The sequence below is a fragment of the Acomys minous genome (genome assembly GCF_964271855.1).
Source record: "Acomys minous genome assembly, chromosome: 3".
Lineage (NCBI taxonomy): Eukaryota > Metazoa > Chordata > Mammalia > Rodentia > Muridae > Acomys > Acomys minous.
Window position 1 is genome coordinate 94,856,952 of NC_140485.1, and position 12,411 is coordinate 94,869,362.

A 12,411-nucleotide genomic window follows, 5' to 3' on the forward strand; every position below is an offset into this window, starting at 1 on the left:
TTTGGTTGGTTTCACCTTAATCCAAACGGACAGCTACGTGATGCAGAAGAGGTTCCTGGGGATTAGTTCTTACATGCCTTTAAGATCGGCTCCTTGTCTTCCACATTCTATAGAGCTCTGCTTGATAATTGGTAATCTGAGTAAATGGATTATCTCTAAGCCTTACTATTTTTAGCCTTACTCCCCCAAAAATGAATGGTGGGTCTCAGAACATTTCTAAAAGGCCTTGTTTTGTTTTGTTGCCATTTCAGAGACTCATGAGCTCTCGGGAGTTGCTCCTAGGAGATGCCAAGGGTGACGGATTGTGTTTGGTGGCTCCTGGAGCCCTGTCCACCGTGGATGGGGAGGCACCGAGGACTGGTGGGTTCTGGTCCAGTTTTAGGTGTTTTGTGGCTAAACATCCTGGGATCCGATCTCAAAGTGCTACTTGCCCTAGCTGTTGTTTTTCGAGGTGTGGGTGAGACTGCAGGTGGTGGTAAGAAGGGAGGTACCAGATGGGCAAGTGAGTTTGTGTCTGTCCACGTGACTGTGTAGTGATCTGCATCTGCTGCACAGAGACACTGGTGTTTCGGGTCAGCTACAAGGCCAGCAGTGACCCCCTGAAGTGAAATGCAGCTTGACTTTCTCCAGTTCACTGCTTGCTTCTTCAGATCATGTTTTGGGCTTAACCGCATATGTGTCAACATGCTCTAACATGACACCCTAGGGGGCTTCAGTGTTGGCACAGGGCTCCTTCCTGGCTAGGTCAGAGTTTGTTCATTAAATTTAGGAGATTAAACACACACACACACACACCCTTTTAATCCCAGCCCTCTGGAGGCAGAGGCTGACGGAGCTCTGTGAGTTCGAAGCGAGGCTGATCTGCAAAGAGAGTTAGTTCCAGGACAGCCAGGGCTACACAGAGAAACCCTGTCTCAAAAAGCCAAAAACCAAACCAAACCAAAACAAAAAAGGTAAAGAAGAAACTCCCCTGCCCCCAAAGGAAGTTGAGAAACTTCCTAACTTCCTTGATTTATGAATTTGTTGCATCTTGTTTGTGTGTATGTACTTACTTAGCTGCACTGAGAGTTTCTGCTCTTTGCTATGGGTCCCTCTCTTATATAGACTACATGGGATATTTTAAATTAATTGCTTTAATAGGGCAAGGATTAGATGGATTTGTGATTTATTGATTCTTCTATTGGAGAGCTCTTTCTTTACTGTCATGTTTATATATACATTACACACACACACACACACACACACACACACACACACACACACACACACACACGATTTTACAAGGAAAGGGGTGACTCTAAGAGACCTGTTAAGGTGCTTTCATTCTAACTGCTCTCCAACACAGGAATTCTCAGTGAATAGCGACAGGGAAACCTGCAGCACAAGAGGCTTAATAGAATCAGAAGTGTTCTTGAGTGTAAGTGAGAGTCATGAGACTGGTCCTCTCAGCCTAATGGGCCGAGCCTCCTCACCTTTGTGCTCCGAGTCAAAGGGAAAGAATGGGGCCTCTGTGTGTGGTGTTTTGTTTTTAAAGAAAGAATACATTCTCTGCCTTTGCAGAGAGCAGATATCAGTTGAGTGACATCTTCTGAAGCCTGTTAGTGCAATTGAAAGAGCCTGGAGAGCAGCCCTGTGTCTGTCGTTGCTTCTCCCTCCCCCATCTCATGGAAAGGGTGAAGACTTCCTTAACAGTTCTGCTGGGTTTGAGGCATTTGGATAATATTATAGTGAAATAAAATGGCTTTTCTTTTTTAATGATAGCAATCTGTTTGGAAGCCTACCAGTGTCAAAACTTTTAATCAGATTTATTAAGTTATAATTTGAGAGCAACCAGTTCAAGGATACAATTTGACTTGTATTTCTTTGTTTTGTTGGGGTTTTTGGTTTGTTCGTTTGATTTTGAGACAAGGTTTCTCTGTGTAGCCGTGGCTATCCTAGAACTCCCACTGTAGACCAGGCTGGCCTTGAACTCGGCCTCTGCCTCCCAAACCACCACACTGGCTACAAATTTGAGTTTTTAAAAGCACTCAGCAGTGTAACTAAGGCTACAGTTATGATATAAACACCACAGACATTTCTATCTGCTTGGCTCTTTGCTGTCAGTCCCCTACTGCTGCTCCCTGACCCTGGCAGCTGCTGAGCTGCTGTGTGTTTGCCTTTCTAGAATTTCACACAAATGGAGTCAGTACTCGGCGTAGCTGTTTGTGGTAACAGCTTTCACTCAACATAGAGCACTGGAGGTTCGCCCGTGCCTTTTATCAGTAGATCATTCTTAATGGCTAAGAAGTCTGCCACCTTATGGGTATTCCAATATCTACCTCACCGCAGTGTCCTGCCCATTCATCAGCAGGTGGGCACTGGACCAGTGTCTAGCTTTTTATTGTCGTAAGTTCCCGTGAATACTTAACAGATAATTTATTCATTTCAGTGGGATAAATCTCTAGCTGTAAGATTGCTGAGCCATAGGCACGGGGTGCATTCTTTTTTTTTTTTTTTTTTTTTTGTTTTTTTGTTTTTTTGTTTTTCGAGACAGGGTTTCTCTGTGTAGCCTTGGCCATCTTGGACTCACTTTGTAGACCAGGCTGGCCTCGAACTCACAGCGATCCGCCTGCCTCTGCCTCCCGAGTGCTGGGATTAAAGGTGTGCGCCACCACGCCCGGCACGGGATGCATTCTTAAGATGCCACCTGGCTCTTCCAACCCTCAGTGCAGTGCAGACTTTGTCTGCCTCCACCCTGTCCACAGTAACCATCCCCCCCGCACAGTCCTGGGCTGAATGTAGGGTTTGAAGTGGTAGATACCGTGCTGTAGTTCTAATCTGCATTTGCTTAGTGTCTGTTAAAGTGAAATGTCTTTTAAATGTATTTGTTTGTTCATTGTATGTGTATATATGGAAGTCTGAGGTTAATTTATAGGAATTGCTTTTCTCCTCTGTGGGTTCCAGAAGTCAAACCCTGGGTCATCAGCTTTGGCAGCAAGCTCCTGCATCCCCTGAGCCATGTCCCTGCCCCCACTTTTTACATCCTTATTCGTAATGTATGCATCTTACAGCGAAGAGCCTATTGAAGTCTTTTATCTTTTCTTGTTTTTTTTTTTTTTTTATGAGAAATAGTCTCATTATGTGGCCCACACTGGTTCTGAACTTGAAACCCTCGTGTCTTGGCCTCCCAATTGCTTGGATTATGCCAATCTAAAGCCTTTTAAAAATGGTTTTGGTTCACACGATTTTAGTTACTAGGTATTCTTTATTCTTTATTCTGAACACAAATTGTTCTAGTCAAAAGTAAATTTTTTGTCCTCTTTGGTCTGAAGATTAAGATTTTGAAATAGGCTTACGTGCAGCCCGTGCAGCCCCGGCACCCTCCTCCCTGCACCTCCTGAGTGTGGAGGTTACAAGCTGCTGCCGTCACACCTGGCCTGCTTGTTCATTTTTAAAAGGACCTTTTTGAAGAACAAATTTTAGGTTATGCCCAGGTGTGCTTTGTTGTTCTGTTTCAGAAAACTTTGACTAATCTGTGCCTACAGCTTTCTTTTTCCTCTGTTTTATAAATACTTTTAGCTCTTTTTTTTAAACATATACATTTATATTATTACACATATACAATAAACTACCTATAGCAAGAAGAACCATGAAACAATCAGGAATTATATAAATGTTATATTTTTAGTGTTTTGGCTATTTGTATTTGGCAGCCTTGAAGAAAACATTACTTTTAGTTCTTAAATGTACATAAATGTACATCTCTGTTCCATTCGGAACTAATTTTAGTATTTAAATAAGAGTCCAGATTCACTTATCAAGTGAGCTTTTTTTTGTTTTTCATATATTTAGAGTGTACGCTTACATTTTCCTAAGATGTATCCAAGGGCTAGTGTAATTTGTATTTATTTTGGGTGTGTTTGTGTGGGTGTAGGCTCGGTGTGGTACATGTGCTCCACAGCATATTATATATGACTTTCTCTCACTTTTTTGGTTTTTCGGTCAGGGTCTCTCCGTGTAGCCCTGGCTGTCCTGGACTCGCTTTGTAGACCAGGCTGGCCTCGAACTCACAGCAATCTGCCTGTCTCTGCCTCCCGAGTGCTGGGATTATAGGCGTGCGCTACCACTGCCCAGCTCTTACTTTTTTTCTACAATAGGTTTTATAACTTTATGTTACTGAAAGTTTTACTACTGATGTAGTGAGTGTTTCTAGCTCTCCTTTCCTTTGTTTGAATTTCATATGGTATTATTTTCTCTTTACTTGATAAGCTTTTGTTCTTTTGGTCTCTTTGAGACAGGGCCTCTCCTGTAGCCCAGGCTGGCCTCCCATGGTTCATGTGGCCAACTCTGACATTTATTCTGCTGATCCTCCTGCCTCCACCTGCAGAGTGTTAGAGCTGTGGACCACCAGCCTGGCGCTGCATCTTCAGTGGCATTTGTCTGAAAGAGTCCTTTTGTGCGACAGGGCCTTGCTGTACAGCCCAGCATCGCCGCAGGCCCACGGTGGCCCTCCTCCCTGTGGCCCTGAGCCTGGGGCTTGCACGTGTGCTTATCTACAGTTTTGAAAGACATTTTTGCTTATATAGGTGTCTGGCCTGGTGGCACTTCTGATGTCCTTCGCCCCACACAGTCTCTGCTCGGTTCCTGTTGTTTGTTTCTGCTGTTGCTTTTATGACAGGTGTCTGTAATTCGCCTTATCTTGTTTTTGTTTGGGAGTTCCTGAGTTTTCTTGGACCTGAGCATGAGTAATTTTAGCAAGAATTGTCAAACTTAGTGCTATTTTAAGATCCATTTTGGGGCCTGTGAGGATGGCTCAGCAGTTAATGCACATGTTGCTCCTGCAGAGACCTGGGTCCGGTTCCCAGCACCACGTGATGGATAATAAACTTCCTGGAGCGCCAGGTCCAGGGAGAGCCAGTGCGCTCTTCTCATCCGGGAGTACCAGCCACGCACTGAGCGCACAGGCATGCGTCCAGGCAACGTACTCAGACACGCAAGACAAATTAACTTCGAAAAGTTTTTTTAAACCTGTCTTGTCAGTTGGTGGACATTCGCATCGCTTCCACATTTTGAGTTTAATAAATGCCGTTAAGCTGGGAACAGGTGCTACAACTTAGTGTGTTCATGGCTGGCGCGTGTGACAGGAGAGCACGAAGTCCTTCTTCTTGCTACACTTGTTACACTTGTTGTTGGTGTTGTTGCTGATGTACAGTGTAGACACAGTTGGTTCATGCATTTTTGTCTCATTTTCTATTCTTAGCGTGTGATAGGTGGACTCCATCCTAAGTGTGAGGCCAGTGTTGAGTCCTGCTACGACATTGTCTTCCTAGCGGAACCCACCGTAAGAGAAGGGAGGCGATGGCAGTGTGACGGGGGCCAACGGGAGCATTCGGCCTGGTATCGTCACAGTCAGTTCACTTCTGACTTAGGGTATTTGCGACATGAAGAAGCAGCACCTGAGTTTTCAGTATTGATTAATTGCTGGGTGCCACTTGTGTAGCATCTGAGGCGTGTGTATTAAGTACCAGTGAGTGCTTCATGTCCGGGCACACAGCACTCTTTATTACTGTGTTTAAGCCGTTTGAATATGCCAAACAAATACGACAAAAAATAGTTTTGCTTTTCTGGTTAGAATGTTGGATTCTTAGATTCTCTCCTGCTCTGACGTTCAGAAACTGAAGGAAGAAGACAGAATAAGTCAAGTTTCCTTTACCGGCCATCTCTTTATTAGTGTTCAGGGGTAACAAAACTTTGTCATTTGTATTTAAAACCTAAAATTTAAGATTAATTATTGCATGTATGTGTGCCATGGTATGCGTGTGTACGTCAGAAGACGTGTATGTGTGCCGTGGTATGTGTGTGTGCGTCTGAAGACGTGTATGTGTGCCATGGTATATGTGTATACGTCTGAAGACGTGTATGTGTGTCATGGTATGCGTGTGTGCGTCTGAAGACGTGTATGTGTGCCGTGGTATGCATGTGTGCGTCTGAAGACGACCTGCAGATGTTTCTCTGCCACCACGTGAGTCCTGGGAATTGAGCTGAGGGCAGTAGGCTCAGGGCAGCAGGCTCGACAAGTGTCCGTAGCCATTGAGCTATCTCACCAGTCCAGTTCTTCTTTAATTATTAAAAATAATTATTGGGCAGGAACATACTCGTCCCACTTTTGAGGCAAATCTTGCTGTAGGTTTGTTGCAGTAGGAAGCTGATGGGGAGGAAAGAGCTAGACGTACACACGCGTGTGCTGTGTGGCTGTGTCTGGAGTCACGAGGCTGGGACTAATAGTCCGTAAGAGCTTTAATTTGGCGTGTCTTATTCTTTAAGTTTCCCGTAAGCGTGGTAGCAAAGCCTGACAAGTAAGTCTTGTGTGTGCGCTAAGCTCAGACACTGGCACCGCCCTTCCAGGCTTCATTTCCTAGACTTGCTTGGGATCTTCCAGACTAGATTTACAGGGTAGGGCCAGCTTGCCTGGAGTCAGAGGGAGCCTCCACCGCTCGCTCGCTCGTGCTAGCTGGGGACATGCTTTGTTTGTTCTCCAAACCATTTTACCAGGGATCTCTGTTAGACCTTTGCGTTAATAAGGCCTTAGAGGATAATTTTTGAGTCAGAAAACTGGGCCATTTTGAATCCAGGAACTCAGAACTATACTGTGCCATTGACTTATCCCTGCCTTAAAAGGGCCTTCAGATGGTTTCTGCTGCCTTTTGACTTGTTTTTATATGTAGCACGTTTGTCCTTAATGCTTTAATAGTGTGCGGCAGTTGTTGTTTTTCACCCTTTTCCTTAAACAGAATTCTTCAGAAGGGAAATGTATTGGTAATGGCATCATTTTCCCTATAAAATAAGTGACCTGTTTTGTGCAAGGCAGTTAGTTCCCCATGTCTGGTCCCCCTGTCGTTCTGTACTGGTGGTTGGGCCTGAGTGTGAAGAGTGACGTGAGAGTGAGGTGGTTTTCTGGTGGAGCTGGGGTCATTTACAGTAGGACGCCACACTTCTTTCCAAGACTGAGAGGATGAGAACATCAAGGCATTGCTTACTGTGGAAAGAACTAATAATCTGTTTATAGTGATAACAATTTTATTTTCTCTTTCTTAGTCCACAGCAGCTGCCACAGGCGGCTTATTGCTGAAGGACTTCAAGCTGTAATGCTTGACATGGTTTTATTTGATGCAGGCTGACTTAGGTCCCTTATCATGTGGTGCTTATTTCTGACTCCACCCGCACCCCACCCCACCCCCGAGCACCCTGTGCCGATAGCTTTCCGGTCTCTGAAATGGAGGTGTTTCTTGGGTATTCAAGTGAATGACAACCAAAGAGATTAAAATGCCTATTAAAATGTCTTACTCACATCTTCACTCCCAAAAGGCAGTTTGAGGATAACCACTGTCTTAATTGTTAAGGTTGGATTATTTTCTTTGGATAGAGAATCTATGTTCGTTGTGAAATTGGGTTTATGAAATAGGGATTGGAAAAAAATAGAGTATATAATTGGGCACATCCTGTACTGCGTAATGAATCACCAAACTGGTGCAATGGCCATTAGTGCTCTGGAAGCCAGGCTTGCGTGCCCTTGCTCTGCCTGAAAAACGAGCAGCTCATGGTACCACTCACCCGGTGACTCTGGGAGGCCCTTGTTCATGAGTCGCCTTGCTGGCTGCTCGCTGCTTTGAGTCACAAAGGCATCGGATGCCATCAGGTCAAACCAAGGGCTTTTTTTTTTTTTCTGGGTCATTCTTAAGGCTGTGGCTAAAGGCATAGTTCAAAATATAATTCACAAGAGGAAATTTATTATGCCTTCAATACAAGCTGTAGTACGTCAGCTACTGTGATGGAAAAAACTCTAGGAGTGAACCTTCCATTCCACTGATCAGTTCTTTTCAGCCCAGTACGGACCTCTAAGAAGTAAATGGTAGAATAAAAATGCAGGGAGCAGTAAAACCCAAGGCTAGAGCCAACGTCGGGGTCATATGAGCCTGACCTCATAGTTTTTCTTTTCTTTCTTTCTTTTTTTCTCTTTTTAGACTGGGTGTCACTATGTAGCTCTGGATATCCAAGAACTCACGGTGTAGAGCGGGCTGGCCTCCAACTCAAGAGATCCGCCCGCCTCTGCCTCCCGAGTGCTAAGCATGCCACCACCACTGCCCAGCTTCGTAGGAACACTTGCTTCTCTGCCAGTCCCAAGTTGGGTTTGAGGTCCAGCCTCAGCTCTCAGGTCTTTGCAGGGTGTCAGCTTTGATGTCTCTTATGTAATGCTACCCAGTGGCCACTTTTCATGGAATATAAGGGTCACTTATCAGCTGTGTGACCTTGGACAAGTCAGGCTCTTTGGCACCCCTCCCCCTTTAAATAGCACAGGGTAGAGAGCTAGCTCCATATATTAGGAGGTTGATGGGAGGCTTAAGAGATAATCACGGCTATAAAGTATATGGCATAAAGCCTGGCAAATTATAACCTTCCCATAAACCTCAGCTGCTACGATGAGGCGATGACAAGGGTATGATGAGGGTGTAATTAACCTTTTCTCTTCCAACTTGATTGTCAACAACTTGAGGGCAGGAATGTCTTAACCCTTTATGTATCAATCAGATCTCTTCGAATAATTGATGGGTTCTGTTCAGACTGCCAACAGTCAGTGTCCCCACCCCCACACATACCCCCCCCCATACACACACCCTAGGAGGTGCTGCAAACTTGCTCTAACCCACTTTAGCCTTTCTGCATGGGGCTCCGGGCAGCTTGGCCACATGCCCTAAGGACCTCCCTTCCTCAGCAGAAGTGCTAGGGTTCTCAGCTTCACCTTGTTTCTGAGGTTCTGTTAGCTCTGAGCGTCAAGCGTCTTGTCTGACTCCTTCAGGCTTTGGACTCCGTTCTCCTGCCCCATAAGTACGGACAGAGGCCGCAGCAAGTCTGAGTGGAGTCTGCTGAGTCGTCTCCTGTCTGCCCTGGGTTTTATTCTGCAGGCGGGGTCTCCTGCTCAGGACAGCAAGCCTCTCAATTACTCATGTTCTTGAAAACTTCTTTTCAGAGCTTAGAGAAATTACACCAAAGACAGTATGCTCTTCACTGTCAGAATGTGGAATCTTTTTTTTTTTCCTTTTTAATTATTCTTTTCTCATATATTACATCCCGACTGCAGTTTCCCTCCCCTCCCCTCCCCCACCTCCCCTTTCCCTTAGATCCACCCCCCTACCCCCCACATCCTCTCACCCCCCCAACCTCCCACCTCGGCCCTTCATCTTCCCTTCCTGAAAGAGCAGACCTCCCAGGGGCATCAGCCAAATAGGCCATTGACATACTCTCACATCAAGGCTAGACGAGGCAACCCAGTAGGAGGAAAAGGGCAGAATTTGGAATCTTACCAAGAGGGTGTTATCAGCCAATGACTCTGGGGGACAGGGAGTGCAGTTGTGCCCCCAGGGGGCATTGGACACTTTGGTAGCCACACTTAAGTGAGAAGAGGTGAGGCCTATGGTTCTGCTAACATGGGACAGCCAACAGCAGTTCTGGTTCTGCACAGAAAGTTCCAGACCAGCCAAGGCTTCAGAGTAAGACTTTGTCTCGAAAATAATTACAACAAAGATTTTGTAAATATTTGTAATAGTTCAAGCATGTATCCTACTGCATGCAGGTTCATGACCAGTTGCACAGTATGTCGAGGCTAACAGACAGAGGTGAGAGCTGCAGATCCCCAGCCGGCCCCTCAGGCAGGGCTGACAGGCCGATAGCGCCCGGGGGACATGGAGAGAGGTCTCCAGAGTCTGGCCCCAGGACCGTGCAGGCTGGTCTCGGTCTCTGCAGTACTTCAGGAATAAATCGCCTGCTGTTTTGTGGGAAGCCTTGCAAGCACGTGCTGGGGGATCAGCAGGCTCCCCTTAATTTTCTGTTGGAGAGGAAGCTGTCTGTCCTGTGAGAGCTGCTTTGTGCTTGAGTCAGGCGGGGAAAGGAGGAGAGGAAGCTCACCCCAGTGTTTTCCCTGGGAATCACCTCAGGGTAAGGAGCCTGTCCCTGGAGAGTCATCATGTGGGTTTGCTTGAGTTGACTTTTAACTCTACCATTTTGGTTGTTGGTTTGTTAGGCTATTTTGGTTTTGTTTCCTTTTAGCATCTCTGCTTCTTTTGATTCTACATTATTTCCATGTTCCCCTTGCCCCTGTCATCCCCCACCTGCTCCCCCGCACCGAGGGAAGCCTAGGAGGCAGTGGCAGGCCAGAATGGTCTCCTTTCCTGTTGCTGAGAGAGCCTTATGCAGCACAGACCGCAGATCCCGTGTGGATCCGTGTCTTTCTTGCTTTCTCTGAGGAAGCGTGGCAGCAGCAGCAGGCACAGAATAAATGACTCACACTGCCTCATGTCTGTGAGAGCAGGGACACCTATGAGCTGTTGCTCTCATTTGGGCATACTTTCGAAGCTTGAACAAGACTGGAAGTGCTCCCCTCCTGGAGTGTCGGTGGAGTCAGCAGGCAGGAGAAGGCCCAGAAAGCAGTCTGAGCTGAGGTGGGCGTGTCGTGTCGACACCAGTTCTGTGGCTGTCTTGGATATCCTGAAGTGCTGCTGGAGCATGCTGAGAAACCTACCAGAATGTTCCGTGTGTTTGTGTGTGTGTGTGTGTGTGTGTGTGTGTGTGTGTGTGTGTGTGTCTGCGTGCCTGCGTGCCTGCATGCCTGTGTACGTGCGTGTGCAAGCGCTGACAGGTCAGAAGACAATATGGTAATTGTTTCTTTCCTACCCTGTGGGTCCCAGGGATCACAGTTTGTCAGTCTTGGCAGCCAGTGCCTTTGAGCCATCCAGCCAGCACCAGAATTTGTTTCTAGCATCTGAAGTTGAGAAAGGCTCTGCTGGGAGTCCCAGGCTAGCTCTTGGGAGCCTTCTTGGGTGAACTTACAAGCTAGCCTCCTTTCCTGGTTTCTGGGTCACTGTTGACTGAGTAGGAGTCACAGGTGTTTCGTGAGCGAGGAGAACATAACTGGGCAGGTGGGTTAGGGAGCCCATCTGGACAAGCAAGCCTTTCCTTCTCGGTTTCTCACCTCCGCCATCTGTCCCTCCACACTGTCCCAGGCTCAAGACTGACAGGCCCTGCTGGCCTGGCCTCTCTGGGGCCACCGACTTGGCTCCCACAGCATTGGAAAAGTTTGCTTTTTCCCTGCAGTCGCCTTTGTCACACTTTCTGTTCTGAGGTTTGCTTTGTGGTGCTTCCACTGCACTGAAATCACCCTCTTCCTTTTAGGAGGACAAAACAAAACCAAAACCAGGACAACAAAATAAAACAAAATGCCTGCAATCTTTGCGGGAAACATAGGTAAGGTTGTGTCAAAGTGCCTGCCACTCAAGTCTGTCTCCCTCAAGAGTAAGTAATCTCAAGTATTGGAATGGAGGTTGGGGCGGAGGGGGCTGAGCCATGGGCTCACAGCTGGCCTGGCTGCACAGTAAGAACATCCTTTGCGTGATGCCAGTTATTTTCAGTTGTTTCTTTTATCAGTTGACACAAGATTCTCTTGCCCCAGCCTAAAAAATGAACCTGGAAGGTGTTAGAGAAAAATAATATTCTTGGGTGAAAACAGCTAATGTTGTTGGGGACGTTGCAGTGATTGCTGCTACCGAGATTCTGGCATCTGGAGTTCCGTGGTCCCCGTGAACCCAGCGATAGCGTTCATGTTGTCTGTGGATCTAGCAGGGGAGTTCCATGGTCCCCGCGAACCCAGCAATGGTGATCGTGTTCTCTATGAACCCAGCTGTTGTTTTTAAAAGTGTTGGAGGAGGAAAAATTACTTAACTGACTTGGTGAGCTAAATCCAAGTCTGTATGCCCAAGCCACGAGGAGCAGACCCCTTCATGGCCTCCATGTCAGCCCCTGCCCCAAGATTGCTGCCCCGGCTTCCTTCTATGATGAACAGTGATGTGGAAGTGTAAGCCAAAGAAACCCTTTCCTCGCCAGCTTGCTTTTGGTCACAGCCGTGGTACCTAACGAGGACAGGAGCTTTAGGCGAAGCTTTAGGTGAGTTTCATGGGGTCAGAGATAAGATCCTTACATCGTTCTGTGTTTTCATCCATAACGAAGCGCCTGGATTTTGGAGGGTAGCCCGATGTTTGTCAAGTAAGTGACTGGAGAGGACTCCAGTTGAGAGCAAGCCCTGGAAGGCAGGGAACCTGTCCCCTAGACGGTGGACAGAGTCCAGTTAGGTCTGTTCCGTGTTCTGCAGGGCGGGGTGGTTGCGGATGTTCATGCATTCTGCTGGGCTGATTGACAGGAGCTTCTTGGGTGGTTCCTGAGCCTAGACCAGGGAGGCCTTCTGCCTGTGAATGTGGCCAAGGGGGCGGGAAAGCAAGGGGTATCTTAGTCTCCTTGTTTTGAGTGCTGTCTGCTGGTTTGGAAGTGAAGAGTAGAGGAATCTGAACTTCTGGTAGACAGACTTCAGTCTAAGTGTCTTCCCACATG

The 12,411-nt window shown here is 46.8% G+C and overlaps 1 protein-coding gene across 3 annotated transcripts in view; it reads left to right on the forward strand.

Annotated features, from left to right (window-relative positions):
- The window catches only part of FOXO3 (forkhead box O3), a 100,294-nt gene that overhangs the window by 37,954 nt on the left and 49,929 nt on the right, over positions 1-12,411 (forward strand). The window contains exon 1 of one of the 3 annotated variants that reach the window (XM_084774904.1): positions 11,211-11,322. The exons of the other annotated variants lie outside the window; for them this stretch is intronic. The gene's annotated coding sequence lies outside the window, so the exon portion shown is untranslated. Of the gene's footprint in view, positions 1-11,210; positions 11,323-12,411 lie in introns of those variants that run through there. 3 annotated transcript variants of the gene reach the window in all.